The 16,821-nt window shown below is 47.7% G+C and overlaps 1 protein-coding gene across 1 annotated transcript in view; it reads right to left on the reverse strand.

The window, feature by feature from the left end:
• The window catches only part of cdi (center divider), a 132,246-nt gene that overhangs the window by 91,163 nt on the left and 24,262 nt on the right, over positions 1-16,821 (reverse strand). The window lies entirely within an intron of this gene.

Consider the following 16,821-nt stretch of genomic DNA (forward strand, 5'->3'; position numbering starts at 1 on the left):
TTCTATGGCTTATGTACAGTCTGGTTACCTATGTTTTCCCTTGGCTTTTTACCCAAGTCTAAATATTGTTCATGCCCTTTTTTTCTCCCTTCTCTAATTTTAAAGGCAAGGGTCTATACCAACGGCTATCAGTCTAACTTAATCTATGTCTATGTCTCGTAAGCCACGTCTGTGCCTACTGTCCAGACTTACGCACTAATTCAAACGCACTGCTAAATAGCCTTTTCTTTTTAAACTACAGCTTTGGTAATAGCCACCTCACGTGATGGTAGATTAAAAAAAAGAGTAAATAAATGATACAATTACAAGAGAACATAAGGGAGCTCAAATTGTAACCCTTCAAAAAAGGAAATGAAAGTTCCAATGCAAGGAGTCATCGCTTCAAATCGAATCTAAACCATTATCAACTCCCTCTAAGTTATAATTGGGATTGAACCACATCCCAGCATTTCCCCCCCCCCCCCCCACAGAAAATGGCAGTAACTGGATGAAATCTGTGTAAGACCATCTGACGAGGGAGGGAAAACAGACCCGTGTTTATGTCGTTGGACATCGGGAAAATGTCTTGGAGGAAATGATACCTCTCTGGTTGCAACCCTATCATGACATATGGTCAACTGCTAAACACACACACTAGTCACCGCTCAAATGCTCTTCTCATTTTCGCCTGAGCTTCGACAGCTTCGGTTCTCAAGGGAAAGCCTCAATCCAGATCAGAAATATCATAAAAAAAAAGGGAAGGTAAACCAGTGGTGAGGTAGAGTGTAAAGAGAGGGGGAAAAAAATATCAAAGAGCGATTGTAAAAATGGAAAAATCTACTTCATGAAAAAAAGAAAATGGTCAGGTGTTAGGTGCTAGGGAAGACATGAAGAGGTATATAAAGTTCCGAAAAGCTTAGTGGTGTAGGGGGTAAGGGTCATGTGTCACGCGCTAGGCAAAACTTGGAAAGGAAGACATGAAGAGGTATATAAAGTTCCAAAAAGCTTAGTGGTGTAGTGGGTAAGGGTCAGGTGTTACGCGCTAGGCAAAACTTGGAAAGGTAAAGAGTTCCAAAAAAAAGGCTCATCAGTGTATGGTAAGAAATATACACATCTCAGAAGCTCACCTCTTGAGCCGCAGTCTTGCGTACGTCCCTCAAGGTGAACAATTTACCCGCCACAAACACCCACTACGAAAACAACAACAACTTTAAGAACGCCAAGGAAATTTTCCCATCAAGATTCTCTGTCGAAATACCAGGCAGCTCCTCAGAGATATGGAGATAAGGGGTAATCTTATCTGGCCCCAGATATGGCAGTGCTTATCTATGAGTCGGGGACTGTTTGTATATACATTCCATCAAATATTAGTGAACAAGGTTATCGTGATATTGGGTTTATCTTTCCAGATAGGCCGCGTACCGTAATGGCTCTCTCCCTCGTACAACATATAGAGGCCATCGATATACGCTATATCAACTTACCTACAACGTCTGGCGAAAGCTACGTCTCTCTGACACTATTCAGAACCTAAACTTCAGTTTTTTTCAAGACTGGAAGAAGGTCTGGAAATTTTCAACACCGCTGAATGTCATACAGTTTCCAGAGATTTAACTGAAAGTCTTGGTTACTATTGATATGCTTACCTTAGTGGCTTCCATTCTGGAACGGGCTGGATTATCAACCCGTTCAACATCACACAGTTTCCAGGGAGGTATTGGTGGTCTTTGACACTATATGCAAGTGGAAGGGGCTGGAAATTTACCCCGATGAATACCATACCCTTTCCAGTGGCATACTGGAAGTCTATGCCAGTTCTTACCGGTCGGGAATTATGTCTTTTGCATGGGGAAAATTCCTACGCTAATCTTTGCCCCATCTACAAGCCTTGGCTCCAGGAAGTTTCTGTTTCTGGTTTAGGTATGAGAGTCTAAACGATTCAAGTGGAAACCATTGTTTCCTGGAGCATCTATGCTTTAAATCCGTAAGCAACTGATTCTGTCCAACCTACTTGCACTTTCCAGCAAGGGTTCGAAGAGGTTCTTGACTTTGTTCAGTCCATTAACATGTTCCAGCAACGATAAACAAAGGTATTTGATTCTGTCCAGTCTGCTAATATGTTCCAGCAACGATAATCAAAAGTATTCAATTCTGTTCAAGTAACTGACACGTTCCAGCAGCGGTTTGTAAGAATATTTGATTCTGTCCAACCTACTAACACGTTCCAGCAACGACAATAAAGGTATTTGATTCTGTTCAGTCTGCTAAAATGTTCTAGCAACGGGCCTTCGAGGTATCTGGTTCTATTTCCAAGTTCCAAGAACGACCTGAAAAGGTTTTTTTTGGACCCTAAGCTCCAAAACCAGTAAGGAAGGATATACATAGGGTTAAATATACAATTATCACACACAAATGTCTCAAAACCTTTCCCAGTGGGCGAAGGTTACCATAATACCATTCGCCTCGCCACAAAGAGCCACTTTCTATACAAAAGCCAATTATGAAAAATATATAATCTATCATGAATGACGTGATAAGAATTACCATTTACTTAATGTCACACTGACCTTTCAAAGCTCCATTAAGCACGATTCACCGCAAACCCAAAGACGTGAACGTACTCAGTGAAATCCCCTGCTACAATGATCCATTTATCAGAAGAAAGAAAAACGACCCCTCACTCAATCAGCCTTGACGCCTCTTATATTGAAAAAGGTCAAATTTCCTGGTTCTCGTACACGGGTACTTTCCATACATCCTAATGTTACTTTACCTTGACTTACCTACACTATCTTGCCTTGCCCTACTTTACCTTGCTTTTACTTTGAGCAAATATCTTAAATGTGCCCAAGTCTTTTGGACACTGTTCAGGCTTGGTTTGTAAGCAAAGTTTAAATCCCGTCCCTCCATCCAACACTCCCACTATCCCTCCAATACACCCCTCCCTAGATCGTCCCTCCATCCAACACTCCCATGATCCCTCCAATACACCCCTCCCTAGATCGTCCCTCCATCCAACACTCCCACTATCCCTCAAATATACCCCTCCCTAAATCGTCCCTCCATCCAACACTCCCATGCTCCCTCCAATACACCCCTCCCTAGATCGTCCCTCCATCCAACACTCCCACTATCCCTCCAATACACCCCTCCCTTGATCGTCCCTCCATCCAACACTCCCATGCTCCCTCCAATACACCCCTCCCTACATCGTCCCTCCATCCAACACTCCCATGCTCCCTCCAATACACTCCTTTCTAGATCACCTTCTAAAATCCGTCCCTCTGGCCAATAATTAGAAAGATATTCAAACCTCTATCTCTCCCCCCTCCAGCATCGAGTGCACCAGACATTTTCAGGGTTTTACTCTTGACATCTTCAGCTAAATACACAAGAGCTTTAAACCCCCAACCCCGAGTGAAAACCTCCCTGATCAAACAAGTTGCTTGTGGCTAAAGCCAAGCCCCTCCCTCCCTCCCTCCTCCAATGAAAGTCGTGTCAAATCAAACTGCTGTTAAAAGACACTCGACCATTTCTTGCTTTGGCAAAAATCGCAATCGTTCTCGTGGGCCCGTCCTTGTGTTCAACCATTTCCAGTCCACCGACCACCATCACCATCACCATCACCTGGAATTACCTGTCATCAATGGAAGACCTGAGGAAGGGGAATTTTCCTGGGAAGATAATTCCCCTCCAGGTATAAATGCCTGGTAAAAGAGAAACAAGAAATGCTCGCCACTCTAATCTAGGTCATAATGATTTCCAGTTACCTCTGACGTGAAAATTACTAGTAGCAGTCTCTGGGGGTCTGGGGGGGGTCTTCTAACTCCACAGCTCTACCAGTAGCAGTCTCTGGGGGGAGTCTTCTAACCCCACAGCGTGTTCTAACCCCACAGCTCTACCAGTAGCAGTCTCTGGGGGGGGTCTTCCAGCCCCACAGCTCTACCAGTAGCAGTCTCTGGGGGGAGGGGTGTCTTCCAGCCCCACAGCTCTACCAGTAGCAGTCCCTGGGGGTCTTCTAACCCCACAGCTCTACCAGAGCAGTCCCTGGGGGGTTTTCTAACCCCACAGCTCTACCGTAGCAGTCTCGGGGGGGGGGGGGGTCTTCTAACCCCACAGCTCTACCGGAGCAGTCCCTGGGGGGTTTTCTAACACCACAGCTCTACCAGTAGCAGTCTCTGAGGGTCTTCTAACCCCACAGCTCTACCAGTAGCAGTCTCTTGGGGTCTTTTAACCCCACATCCCGGATTGCATCCGGGCTACCGGGCTGTGTCGTTGGTCGAACAAGCTGTTGGGAGCTGCGCCCCTCATGCTAAGATGAATTATTTGACCAGAAATCGACAAAAATGGAGGGGGGGGGGCAAAAATACCTGGCCACTTCATGGAGACCCGAGGGGAATATAGGTGAAACCACACAGTCACTTCGCGGCCCATGGCGAGGTCGATGTTCATGTGATACACATAACTGTCTTGTGATGTATATGGGTGATGTGCTGACGAGGGGGGGGGGGAAGAGGGGTGAGGGGTGGGGAGAAACAACAGTGATATACATCGACCAGTCCCATAGAGAGGATGAACAGCTGGATAGACTGTGGGCACACTTGCCACGACCAGGGTTCAAACTCATGCGGGGCTCGAGCCCGGGCAGTCTATGAATGCGTCACAGTTACTAAACCCAAACCGCTTCACCACGGAGGTGGATCGGAGATTACCTCTAAGCAGAAGGGAGCAGATAACACATGTTAGAATCGCCTTTATCAAGAGGGCAAGGGTTCGATCCTCGGGCGAGGCAAGCATTCATGCTACGTTCCCCTGACATATCCACGAACGCCTCTGCTGGATTCAACCTACATATTCTGCTGTTCTTACAGTGAATTACTGTCTTCTTATACAAGGCGAGCACTACAAATGTGGGTTTCTTTACCATTTTCTGCTTTCCCTAATATTTATCTACTTCATCTGTGCGCAACGAAGACCCCAAACAGAGGTCTTCCACTCTGTCCAACGAAGGCCCCACATGAAGGTCTTCCACTCTGTCCAACGAAGGCCCCACATGAAGGTCTTCCACTCTGTCCAACGAAGACCCCAAATGAAGGTCTTCCACTCTGTCCAACGAAGGCCCACATTGAAGGTCTTCCACTCTGTCCAACGAAGACCCCAAATGAAGGTCTTCCACTCCGTCCAACGAAGACCCCACATGAAGGTCTTCCACTCTGTCCAACGAAGACCCCAAATGAAGGTCTTCCACTCGGTCCAACGAAGACCCCAAATGAAGGTCTTCCACTCTGTCTAACGAAGACCCACGAAGAAGTTCTTCAACTCTGCACATTGAAGCCCACAGCTCGAGGTGGGTCCGACCCAACGAAGAAACGAAAATATTGAATATAAATCAAATTCTTCCACATGGAAATACGTTTCTACAAACGAGGAGTCAAGAAGAAATTTAAGAAAGAAAAGAAAAAACAAAAGGCCCCAACCGGACGCACACTTCGGAAAAATAGAGTCAAAATAGCAGAGTTTTTCAAGTAACAAAAGACTTATAGATCAAAGAGCAAAGACATAAACAAAAGGGAAAAAGCTGGAAGTGCATTAGGGCAATCAGGAGGTGAAGCATCAAAATAAAAGCAACAAAAGCCTCCATGAACACTTCGACTAAAGAACAGTCAACAATCACAATGTATAAAAAAAAAAGAAAACAAAAGTTCCCTGCCTGGTATAATTTCCAATAACTTTGGGCAGGTCAAAAAGAAAAAGGCAAAACAAAAGCAATGCAACACCTGAAGTTTCAAAAGTCCAAACAAAAGCAATGCAACACCTGAAGTGTCAAAAGCCCAAACAAAAGCAATGCAACACCTGAAGTGTCAAAAGCCCAAACAAAAGCAATGCAACACCTGAAGTGTCAAAAGCCCAAACAAAAGCAATGCAACACCTGAAGTTTCAAAAGTCCAAACAAAAGCAATGCAACACCTGCAGTGTCAAAAGGCCAAACAAAAGCAACAAACGCCCCTCCCCCTCTGGAGGTAAATTCCAGCAACGGGAAGAACGCCTACAAAACAAATCCTAAACAATAGCAAAAGTGCCCTTCCCCCCCTCTCCCCTCCCCCCTACAAAAGAAATCCTAAACAAATGCAAACTTGCCCTTCCCCCTTCCCCTCTCCCCCCTACAAAACAAAATCCTAAACAAAAGCCAACGTGCCCTTCCCCCTTCCCCTCTCCCCCCTACAAAACAAAATCCTAAACAAAAGCCAACGTGCCCTTCCCCCCTCCCCTCCCCCCTTACAAGACAAATCCTAAACAAAAGCCAACGTGCCCCTCCCCCTTCCCCTCTCCCCCCTACAAAACAAAATCCTAAACAAAAGCAAACTTGCCCTCCCCCACCCCCTTCCTCCCCCTCCCTCCGGAACTGTTCTACAAAGAGTCGACCAAAAAAAAAAAAAAGAAAAAAAGAAACATAACAAAAGCTTCTTTGTTTCCAGTAGGGAGACGTGGGATGAAGGTCACGGTGACCTTTTGCAGTGGGTCAAAGGTCACGGAGCACGCACGCGACATAAGAACACAGTCTATGACTAGAGTGGCACGAAAAAAAAAAAAGAAAAAAAAGAAAAAAAAAAGCGCTGGAAGAAAAATGAAAAAGAAACAAATTATAAAAATGAGTGTGTGTGGAAGGGGGGAGGGGGGGAAAGCCTTCTTCTTTCAAGACGAAATTACAAATATTTGTAAATATGATGACAACAAAATTGTTGACATGATATTATTACTATTTTTTTCATTAATATTCTCGTAATTCCTTCGTGAGAACCACATTGTATTCATCCAGGGCTCGCTGCCTTCCATCATCATCACATTGCGAACCATGAGATTGGCCAATCCAGAGCCAAGCCAATCCATGAGCCAGCCCAATCTACGAGCCAAGCCAATCTACGAGCCAAGCCAATCTACGAGCCAAACCCAAGGAGAGCTAGCCAAAGCCAATCCAATCTACCAGCCATTCCTAGTCACAGCCAGCCCAATCCTGACCAACCCAATCTAAGAGCCAGCCCAATCTAAGAGCCAACCCAATCCAAGAGCCAGCCTAATCCAGAGCCAGCCAAAGCCAATCCAAACCAAGGCTAAACCAAATGGGGGGGTGTCCCCGTCGTGCGCCCTAGCATTAACCCTAGCCACTCCTATGCCTAGCCAAGTAAACCAGGCTATACCAAGCCAAGTAAGCCAGGCTATACCAAGCCACGTAAGCCAGGCTATACCAAGCCAAGTAAGCCAGGCTATACCAAGCCACGTAAGCCAGGCTATACCAAGCCAAGTAAGCCAGGCTATACCATGCCACGTAAGCCAGGCTATACCAAGCCAAGTAAGCCAGGCTATACCAAGCCACGTAAGCCAGGCTATACCAAGCCACGTAAGCCAGGCTATACCAAGCCACGTAAGCCAGGCTATACCAAGCCAAGTAAGCCAGGCTATACCAAGCCAAGTAAGCCAGGCTATACCAAGCCACGTAAGCCAGGCTATACCAAGCCAAGTAAACCAGGCTATACCATGCCACGTAAGCCAGGTTATACCAAGCCATGTCAGCTAAGCCAGGTCCACAGACTCGCCTGCCAGGCTACATAGTTCATGCATGAGTCTGGTAAATACACACACAACAAGGACAGACGGGACTCTGGTGAGCATTGTGGACGTGTGACAGGACTCGAGTCTGATACCACTATCTCTCAGCAGACGGCACTATCTCTCAGCAGACGGCACTATCTCTCAGCAGACACACCTCTGTCTCAGCAGACGGCATTATCTCTCAGCAAACAGATCTCTGTCTTAGCAGACAGCATTATCTCTCATCAGACAGAACTCTGTCTCAGCAGACGGCACTATCTCTCAGCAGACAGCACTATCTCTCAGCAGACACACCTCTGTCTCAGCAGACAGCACTATCTCTCAGCAGACAGATCTCTGTCTTAGCAGACAGCATTATCTCTCATCAGACAGCACTATCTCGCAGCAGACGGCACTATCTCTCAGCAGACGGCACTATCTCTCAGCAGACGGCACTATCTCTCAGCAGACAGCACCATCTCTCAGCAGACACACCTCTGTCTCAGCAGACAGCACCATCTCTCTGCAGACAGATCTCTGTCTCAGCAGACAGCATTATCTCTCATCAGACAGCACTATCTCGCAGCAGACAGCACTGTCTCTCAGCTCACAGCACTCTGTCTCAAAAGACAGCACCATATCTCAACAGACAGCAGCACTCTGTCTCAAAATGCACCACTGTCTCTCGAAAGACAGCCCTGTCTCTTCACCACAACATCCCTGTCTATCAAGAGACAGCATTATCTTATCTTATCTCATCCAAACACTTGCTTAACGCTAGGGTAATTTCTACGTATACCCCTACATATACCCTACATATCCCCTACATATACCCTACATATCCCAAGTCTTTTGCAACTACGTACCCTCCAACATACTGCAGTGGTCAACCATGCAACTTACGAACCTTAAGAACCCGGGTTCGAGGCCTGTAAGACAGACCTCCCAGCTACCTTAACAGACCCAGAGCCAAGTTAAAGTATTATTCACCCACCCCATACGAGGGGCTGGTTCATAACTGGAGGATATATATATATATATCATCATTACTATTATTATACTTTGTCGCTGTCTCCCGCGTTAGCGAGGTAGCGCAAGGAAACAGACGAAAGAATGGCTCAACCCACCCACATACACATGTATATACATACATATACATACACAGACATATACATATACACACACGTACATAATTCATACATGCTGCCTTTATTCATTCCCGTCGCCACCCCGGCATACATGTAATGTCCAAACCGTCTTATCGTCACACACGCGCGCACGCGCAGACGCTAACGTCTCCCAATATACATAGCGTCGTAGAAACAACGTGTGTAACCAAGATTCCTGAAGTGTTTGGATTAAATAAACACCCCCAGAGAGCAGCCAGCACCTTACTGGCCAGTGGCAAATAACATGAAGTACAAGTCGCCTTGAAAACAAGAATAGCGACCCTTTTTTTTTTCTTTTTGGTGTGTGTGTGTGTGTGTGTGTGTGTGTGTGTGTGTGTGTGTGTCACATACGGGATAATTTTCTGGGGCATGTGAGGGGAGGCGTAGCCAAGGGCGCCCCCTGGTCCAGATACTCACAAGGGCATAAGTCCTTTTTTCCTGGCGACCCATTTGGTGGCGATCAAGAAACCCAACGACTTGGCTGCTTCTTATTTCCAGAATCTTCAGAAAATACAACCAAGGTTGGTTAGGTTGGGTCTCAGGTTTGGTTAGGTTGGGTCTCAGGTTTGGTTAGGTTGGGTCTCAGGTTTGGTTAGGTTGGGTCTCAGGTTTGGTTAGGTTGGGTCTCAGGTTTGGTTAGGTTGGGACTCAGGTTTGGTTAGGTTGGGTCTCAGGTTTGGTTAGGTTGGGTCTCAGGTTTGGTTAGGTTGGGTCTCAGGTTTGGCTAGGTTGGGTCTCAGGTTTGGTTAGGTTGGGTCTCAGGTTTGGTTAGGTTGGGTCTCAGGTGTGGTTAGGTTGGGTCTCAGGTTTGGCTAGGTTGGGTCTCAGGTTTGGTTAGGTTGGGTCTCAGGTTTAGAGGCTTGTTTCTAACCTCTGATTTTAGATTCGATTGATCCATTTTTTTCTTCTTCTTCTTCACTTTTGGTTTTCAAGAAATGTTTTCGGTGTTTCCAGGGTTCCTTCCAGTCGGTGCTTCCAGCTGGAGCTTCCAGGCTTCCAGTGGGTGCTTCCAGACTTCCTTTCAGTTGGTGATTCATGACTTCCAGCTGGTGTTTCTAGGCTTCCAGCTGGTGCTTCCAGACTTCCAGTTGGTGTTTTCAGGCTTCCAGCTGGTGCTTCCAGGCTTCCAGTTGGTTTCCAGGCTTCCAGTTGGTGTTTCCAGGCTTCCAGCTGGTGCTTCCAGGCTTCCAGTTGGTGTTTCCAGGCTTCCAGCTGGTGCTTCCAGGCTTCCAGTTGGTGTTTCCAGGCTTCCAGCTGGTGCTTCCAGGCTTCCAGTTGGTGTTTCCAGGCTTCCCCAGTAACCACAACCCCTACAAACACACAGTACCCATCCCCCCCTATACAAAGAGGTCAGTACCCATCACCCCCTATACAAAGAGGTCAGTACCCATCACCCCCCCTATACAAAAAGGTCAGTACCCTTCACCCCCCATGCAAAAAGGTCAGTACCCATCACCCCCTATGCAAAAAGGCCAGTACCCATCACCCCCCCTATACAAAGAGGTCAGTACCCATCACCCCCTATACAAAGAGGTCAGTACCCATCACCCCCTATACAAAGAGGTCAGTACCACCCACCCCACTGTACAAAAAGGTCAGTACCCATCCCCCTCCAATACAAAAAGGTCAGTACCCATCACACCCCCTACACAAAAAGGTCAGTACCCATCACCCCCTATACAAAAAGGTCAGTACCCATCACACCCCCTACACAAAAAGGTCAGTACCCATCACCCCCTATACAAAAAGGTCAGTACCCATCACACCCCCTACACAAAAAGGTCAGTACCCATCACCCCCCTATACAAAAAGGTCAGTACCCATCACCCCCCTATACAAAGAGGTCAGTACCCATCACCCCCCCTATACAAAAAGGTCAGTACCTTTCACCCCCCTATGCAAAAAGGTCAGTACCCATCACCCCCTATACAAAAAGGTCACCATCACCACCCTCCCTCCCCCCCTACAAAAAGGTCAACACCAGACCTTGACCTCCTTGACCCGAGCCGAGCTGGCCTGGCCTGGCCTGGCCTGGGCGGGGTCGCGTGCCTGACCAGATAGTCGACCCCCCCCCCCCCCGGGGTTAGCCAGACCTGCCCCGCCCAACGTAATTCACTCCCCCCCCCCCCCCCCACGTCCAGTTCGGGATCAATTTCCGTTGGGTGGGGGGGGGGGTGAGGTAGTTATCCCTCGTAATAGGAGCTGATGGGTCATTGGGTTTGACCTGGGGCCGGGAGGGGGGGGGTGGGTTTGATTGGAGTCGGTACACACAGAAGGATTGCGGAGGGGGAGAGGGGGGGGGGAGAGGGTGGGGGGGGAGAGGGGGGGTGGGGTGGTCGCTCCGAGATCATTAAACATGGCTAAAGACCGAATGATTTAGCGGCCCGACTTGAACGAGGTCGATCATAATCACAATGGGGGGAGAGGGGGGGGGGGGTTGTGTTGGGGGGGTTGGGTTGCGTTTGGGGGAGTGAGGGGGGAGGGGGGAGGGGGAGGAGGAGGGGGGAGGCTAGACTTGACGATAGACGCAACTGGGTACACGAGAGCTGACCTCCTCCTCCTCCCTCCTCCTCCTCTTCCCCCCCCCCCATGAAAGGTCAAAACACGACCCCACAAAGCGCCAGGGGAAAAGGTCAGCGGGGTCTGTGTTGCTGACCAATATCGGCCCCCTACCCCAGGTCAAAGGTCGCGTGGAAGGTCCCACTCCCCCCCCCCCTCCTCCTCCCGAAATCCCAATGACCCCCTCTATTCATCCGTGAACTCCTCCCCCCCCCCTACACACCTATGCCAATCATTCCTGTATCTCCCCCCCCCCCCCTTACATCACTGTAACCAATCACAGGTCACCACGATTAGAAGCATCTAAGACAGTGACGACCTCCAATCAACGTAGACATCCATTCAGGGACAGATTGGGCGAACTGCTGATAATCCAACCTCATAGGACGGCAAAAAGATTCGAGGGGACCAATCACAAAACATGTAACACGTCGGTGATAACCCAATCAGCGGGGTTCTAATCACTACAACGCCTTTAAAAATCATGGTAGTCCACCTAATCATTGGCTATCGCCTAACCAAAGGCCCTAATCACTGGTCACTGTCAACCAATCAGAGGTCCAATGACATAAGAGCACGGTCAGTGATTAGTCAACCAATCCATGGCCCTAACCGAAAGCGGGAGCGACTCCAGAGGGACTAATCAGACCTAATCAGCGGGAACTAATCACCAATCCATCTGACCAAGACCCCAATCGCTTGTCATCACCGACGCACCATGCCCCAATCGCTGGTTTACACCACCTGAACTGGCAATTTATACTCTCGGCCTCTCCTCTAATTGGGCAGTTTACACGTTATCCACTATCAGTTTATATACACTACCTAAACACCATGGAGAGCAGGAAACGTGGGCTTTCGTGGTGTGGTGGTCAGCGCTGGCGATCATCAACAAAGGGTTCGAATCCTGGGCGCGGTAGTCGTTCCCACAGCCGACCTAGACGTACATCCTCCCATTCGTTGGTGTGTCTGAGAGCATTCGTTGTATCAAGGGGAGTGTTATATGGGCGTGGCTTGACTATATGGGCTTGTATTGGCTTCGCTGTTCGAACGGAAGAGTGGCATTTCAGTCACCAAAACGGTCTGGGCAACATAAAGACTTCCCACGAAGGAAACAAGGTCGAAATGAGCTACCCCTCACAACGTAGGGCACTTCCATAAGGCATTTATATACATATCACCCCACTCAGAAAATGTCGGACATCTATATATAAAAATACATATTGCATAACATTATTTGGCTTCGAAAAAAATATATTTTCTCTTCAGATTCTTTGACGTATGTATTGAATACACACACACACACACACACACACACACACACATATATATATATATATATATATATATATATATATATATATATATATATATATATATATATATATATATGTTTACCAAATGGCGTCCTAGCTTCGTCTCTTCGATGTGTATCAACTGACTGTTATGTTTCTCTCTTGTGTCTCCCCTGATGATGTGATTATTACACGAAAGTGCACTTGGGAACTTTTCGTGTTTCATTTTCCCCGTGGACTCATAGGAATATATATATATATATATATATATATATATATATATATATATATATATATATATATATATATACACGCTTCAACATTGCTGACCACGATCAGAGAACCCTTACAAATACCACTGCATATATACATCAATATGATCCTTTTCTCAGTGGCACCTAACCCAACCACTGGAAACAAAGCACTGGAATTCCCATAAGTCCATATTCCACTGGCTACAGGGTAATCTTTCAGTAATTATGTATGTCTGTACTGTACGGGGAAGGGGGGTTCGACACTCGAGGGGGGCGGCCCCATTTCTTGTACGGGGAGGAAGGTCCGACACTCGTGGGGTCCCCATTTCTTGTACTCTTCGGGGAGGGGGTTGTACACCCATGGGGTCCCCATCTCTTGTACTGTACGGAAAGGGAACTGTACACTCATGGGGTCCCAATCTCTTGTACATTCTCTATGATCCTTCAACTATCTCAAACTCCTGTATGCTGCACGCATTCACAACTTCGGTATTCTCGATGGCTGTATGCGACCAGGGAATGGAAAATGAAATCAATAGTGACAAATAACACCCCCATACAGCTGATAAAGAGAGAGAGAGAGAGAGAGAGAGAGAGAGAGAGAGAGAGAGAGAGAGAGAGAGAGAGAGAGATGTATATCTAATAATGTGGAGAAATACTGCCTTGCCTTTCTTCAGCGAAATCCTTGATCGCTTGTGGCAGTTAGTAAACAATGTGCTGGCACAGCCAAGGTTTCTTTCTGTCATGTGGGAATCATATACAATTATTCTACGTAGACCTTACCATGGTTTGGGAGGTATACTACCCTCCCACAGCTGGGGTCTGGCACCTTACCTTACCTTACGTATACCTTACGATGGTTTGGGAGGTGTACTACCCCCACAGCTGGGTCTGGCATCTTACCTTACCTTACGTATACCTTACGATGGTTTGGGAGGTCTTCTACCCCCACAGCTGGGTCTGGCACCTTACCTTACCCTACGTATACCTTACGATGGTTTAGGAGGTCTTCTACCCCCACAGCTGGGTCTGGCACCTTACCTTACCTTACGTATACCTTACGATGGTTTGTGAGGTCTTCTAACCCCCCACAGCTGGGTCTGGCACCTTACCTTACCTTACGTATACCTTACGATGGTTTGGGAGGTCTTCTACCCCCACAGCTGGGGTCTGGCACCTTACCATACTGCCCAGCTGTTTAATCAAACTGTTGGAGGCCGCGGAACACAGGTTTACAAAACCATAAGATCCTTTCTCAGTATAGTCTATGTATATCTCGCCACTAAACAGTCCACAGAATTCCTGATGACCGAAAAGTAACTGGGGGGTGGTCAAGTGTTTACCATTCATCATACCTGCATATTGTATCAGCCACTACACTTCACTACACTAGCGTTACAATATTGTATCTTCGCATCAACGCGCCCTATTCCTTTTTAAATGATAAACACACACACACACACACACACACACACACACACACACAGACCACTTCTCATACGAGATGCTTTCCTATTCACCTTTTTTTATATTGTTCCCAACGCCCCTTTTCTAAAAGGGGACCTGATCTTATTTCCATCATCTCTTCAAACTCCAAAGTTACGCTACGTCCAGCAGCAGGGAAGTGATGGACCCCTTTGAAGTGAGTCTTTCAAGGAGACGGCATTTTCCTACTGTTCACAGATGATGCTGTAGGAACCTTTTCACTCACGGTGTAGCCACAAGCTCGCAAAATCTACTAACGCCAATATTACCCCACTAGCTCGCGAAATCTACTAACGCCAATATTACCCCACTTAAAACATACGGTGAAGTTACAACATTTCGTTATATTACATTCGTTATCATTTCGGGATAAATCTGGGCGTCGTTTCAACCCCATGTTGGGGTAATCTGTTCTCGTCCCGATAATGATGTTTATCTCTGCTTTCCTCCAGGGATGGGGTAGTAGTGGTGTGTGTGTGTGTGTGTGTGTGTGTGTGTGTTAGAGAACACACACCTCCTCCACTCCTCTTCCCCTTTTCCCTTAGGGCAATATTATGTTTACCAACGTAGCCGAGGAGGGGGAATAGGTGACTTTGTGGGTGTCGAACACTCGGTGGAGCGCCCCCTTTCTCCCACCCTCGCCTGCGTCTACTACTTCTATCCACCTCAGACGAGAAAGTACGAGAAAGTATTAGGTGTGTGTGTGGTGTGTGTGTGTGTGTGTGTGTGTGTGTGTGTGTGTGTGGGGTGTCACAAGAGGACACAAAGGAAGCCTATGGCAACCCCATCAACCCCATCGCCAATCAGCCATTCCTTTTAGCTTTCTGCTGTGGCAATCGTCCTTGGGCTTGTCATCAACATGGCAGAGGTGAGGGCAAGCGCCCCCAACGTATACTTCAGGCTGCGTCTTCAAATCAGCTCCCTGTACACACACACACACACACACACACACACACACACACACACACACACACACACACACACACATGGCCCCATTACCAAATAGACTAAAAACACAGCAACAATAAAAAAAAAAAGGGCCTTAAAAACTGGCAGACGGAAGGGACGAGACGAGAGAAGAGAGAGAGAGAGAGAGAGAGAGAGAGAGAGAGAGAGAGAGAGAGAGAGAGAGAGAGAGAGAGAGAGAGAGAGACCCCTTCTTCGCCACCATCACCACCCAAACCGCCCAACCTAATGTTTAATGAGGGTCAAGAGTTGGATTGTGTTGCTAGGGGGGGTTTAATGACCTTTTCCCCTCCCCCACCCCCTCTCCTAGTTACAGACAGACACACATAGACAGAGCTGACGGCATACACGAAGTCAAAAAGTTGTGAAAGTTGAGGGTGATCAAGAGATGGGGCCCCCACGAGTGTAGAACTCCCTCGCCGTACAGTACAAGTGATGGGGGCCCCACGGGTGTAGAACTCCCTCCCCGTACAGTACAAGAGATGGGGCCCCCACGAGTGCAGAACTCCCTCGCCGTACAGTACAAGTGACGGGGGCCCCAATGAGTGTGAAACTCCCTCGCCGTGCAGTACAAGTGATGGGGGCCCCACGAGTGTAGAACTCCCTCCCCATACAGTACAAGAGACGGGGGCCCCACAAGTGTAGAACTCCCTCCCCGTACAGTACAAGAGACGTATACACACACGTAAATAAATGACGTGGTCAAGAAAATGGCAGGACACACTTGAGGAATCATTAAGATGTAGATGAAGAGAAGATGGTGGAGACGTGTTGTCAAGGGAAGATGGACACAACGCAGAAGAAGAAGAAGAAGAAGAAGAAGAAGAAGAAGAAGAAGAAGAACGTGAGTTAGGAGGTAGCCAGATGCATATGGAAGAAGAATAAGAAGCAGAAGAAGAAGAAGAAGAAGAAGAAGAAGAAGAAGAAGACGAAGAAGAAGAAGAGGAAGGAGGAGGAGGAGGAGGAGCCTCAGCCCAGAAGGTGAATGTAAACAAAAGCAGGAAGGAGACGGTGGAGTTAGGTAAACAAAACCCATAACCTAACCATTCATCCACCCCATCCAACACCACCACCCCATCTAACCTCCACTCCCACCCAACACCCCACCCAACACCCCCATCCCATCTAACCCCAACCCCCCATCCAACACCCCCACCCTCATCCAACAACCCCCACCCCATCTAACCCACATCCCCACACAACACCCCTACCCCATCAAACCCCCACCACCCCCAACCCAACCCCAACAACCCCCTAGCCTAGCCAGAACACACGCATGGTCTGTGCTATACTTTCACACACACACACACACCCCACCCTACCCCTAACCTCACTCCACTACCTCCCCATCCTTGGGTCTGGTCGACTGGTAGAACTGGTCAAGTCTACGTGGGTGTCTGCACTCCCTACGGCCAGGGCTGGTACAGTTGGTTGACCCCCACGAACTGGAAGCTGAACCCATAAGGACCCCATAGTACTGGCCTTCGTAAATTCGCCATTCCAAAGGGAAGGACTTTTGAAAAATAT

The sequence above is a fragment of the Panulirus ornatus genome, chromosome 71, assembly GCF_036320965.1.
Source record: "Panulirus ornatus isolate Po-2019 chromosome 71, ASM3632096v1, whole genome shotgun sequence".
Lineage (NCBI taxonomy): Eukaryota > Metazoa > Arthropoda > Malacostraca > Decapoda > Palinuridae > Panulirus > Panulirus ornatus.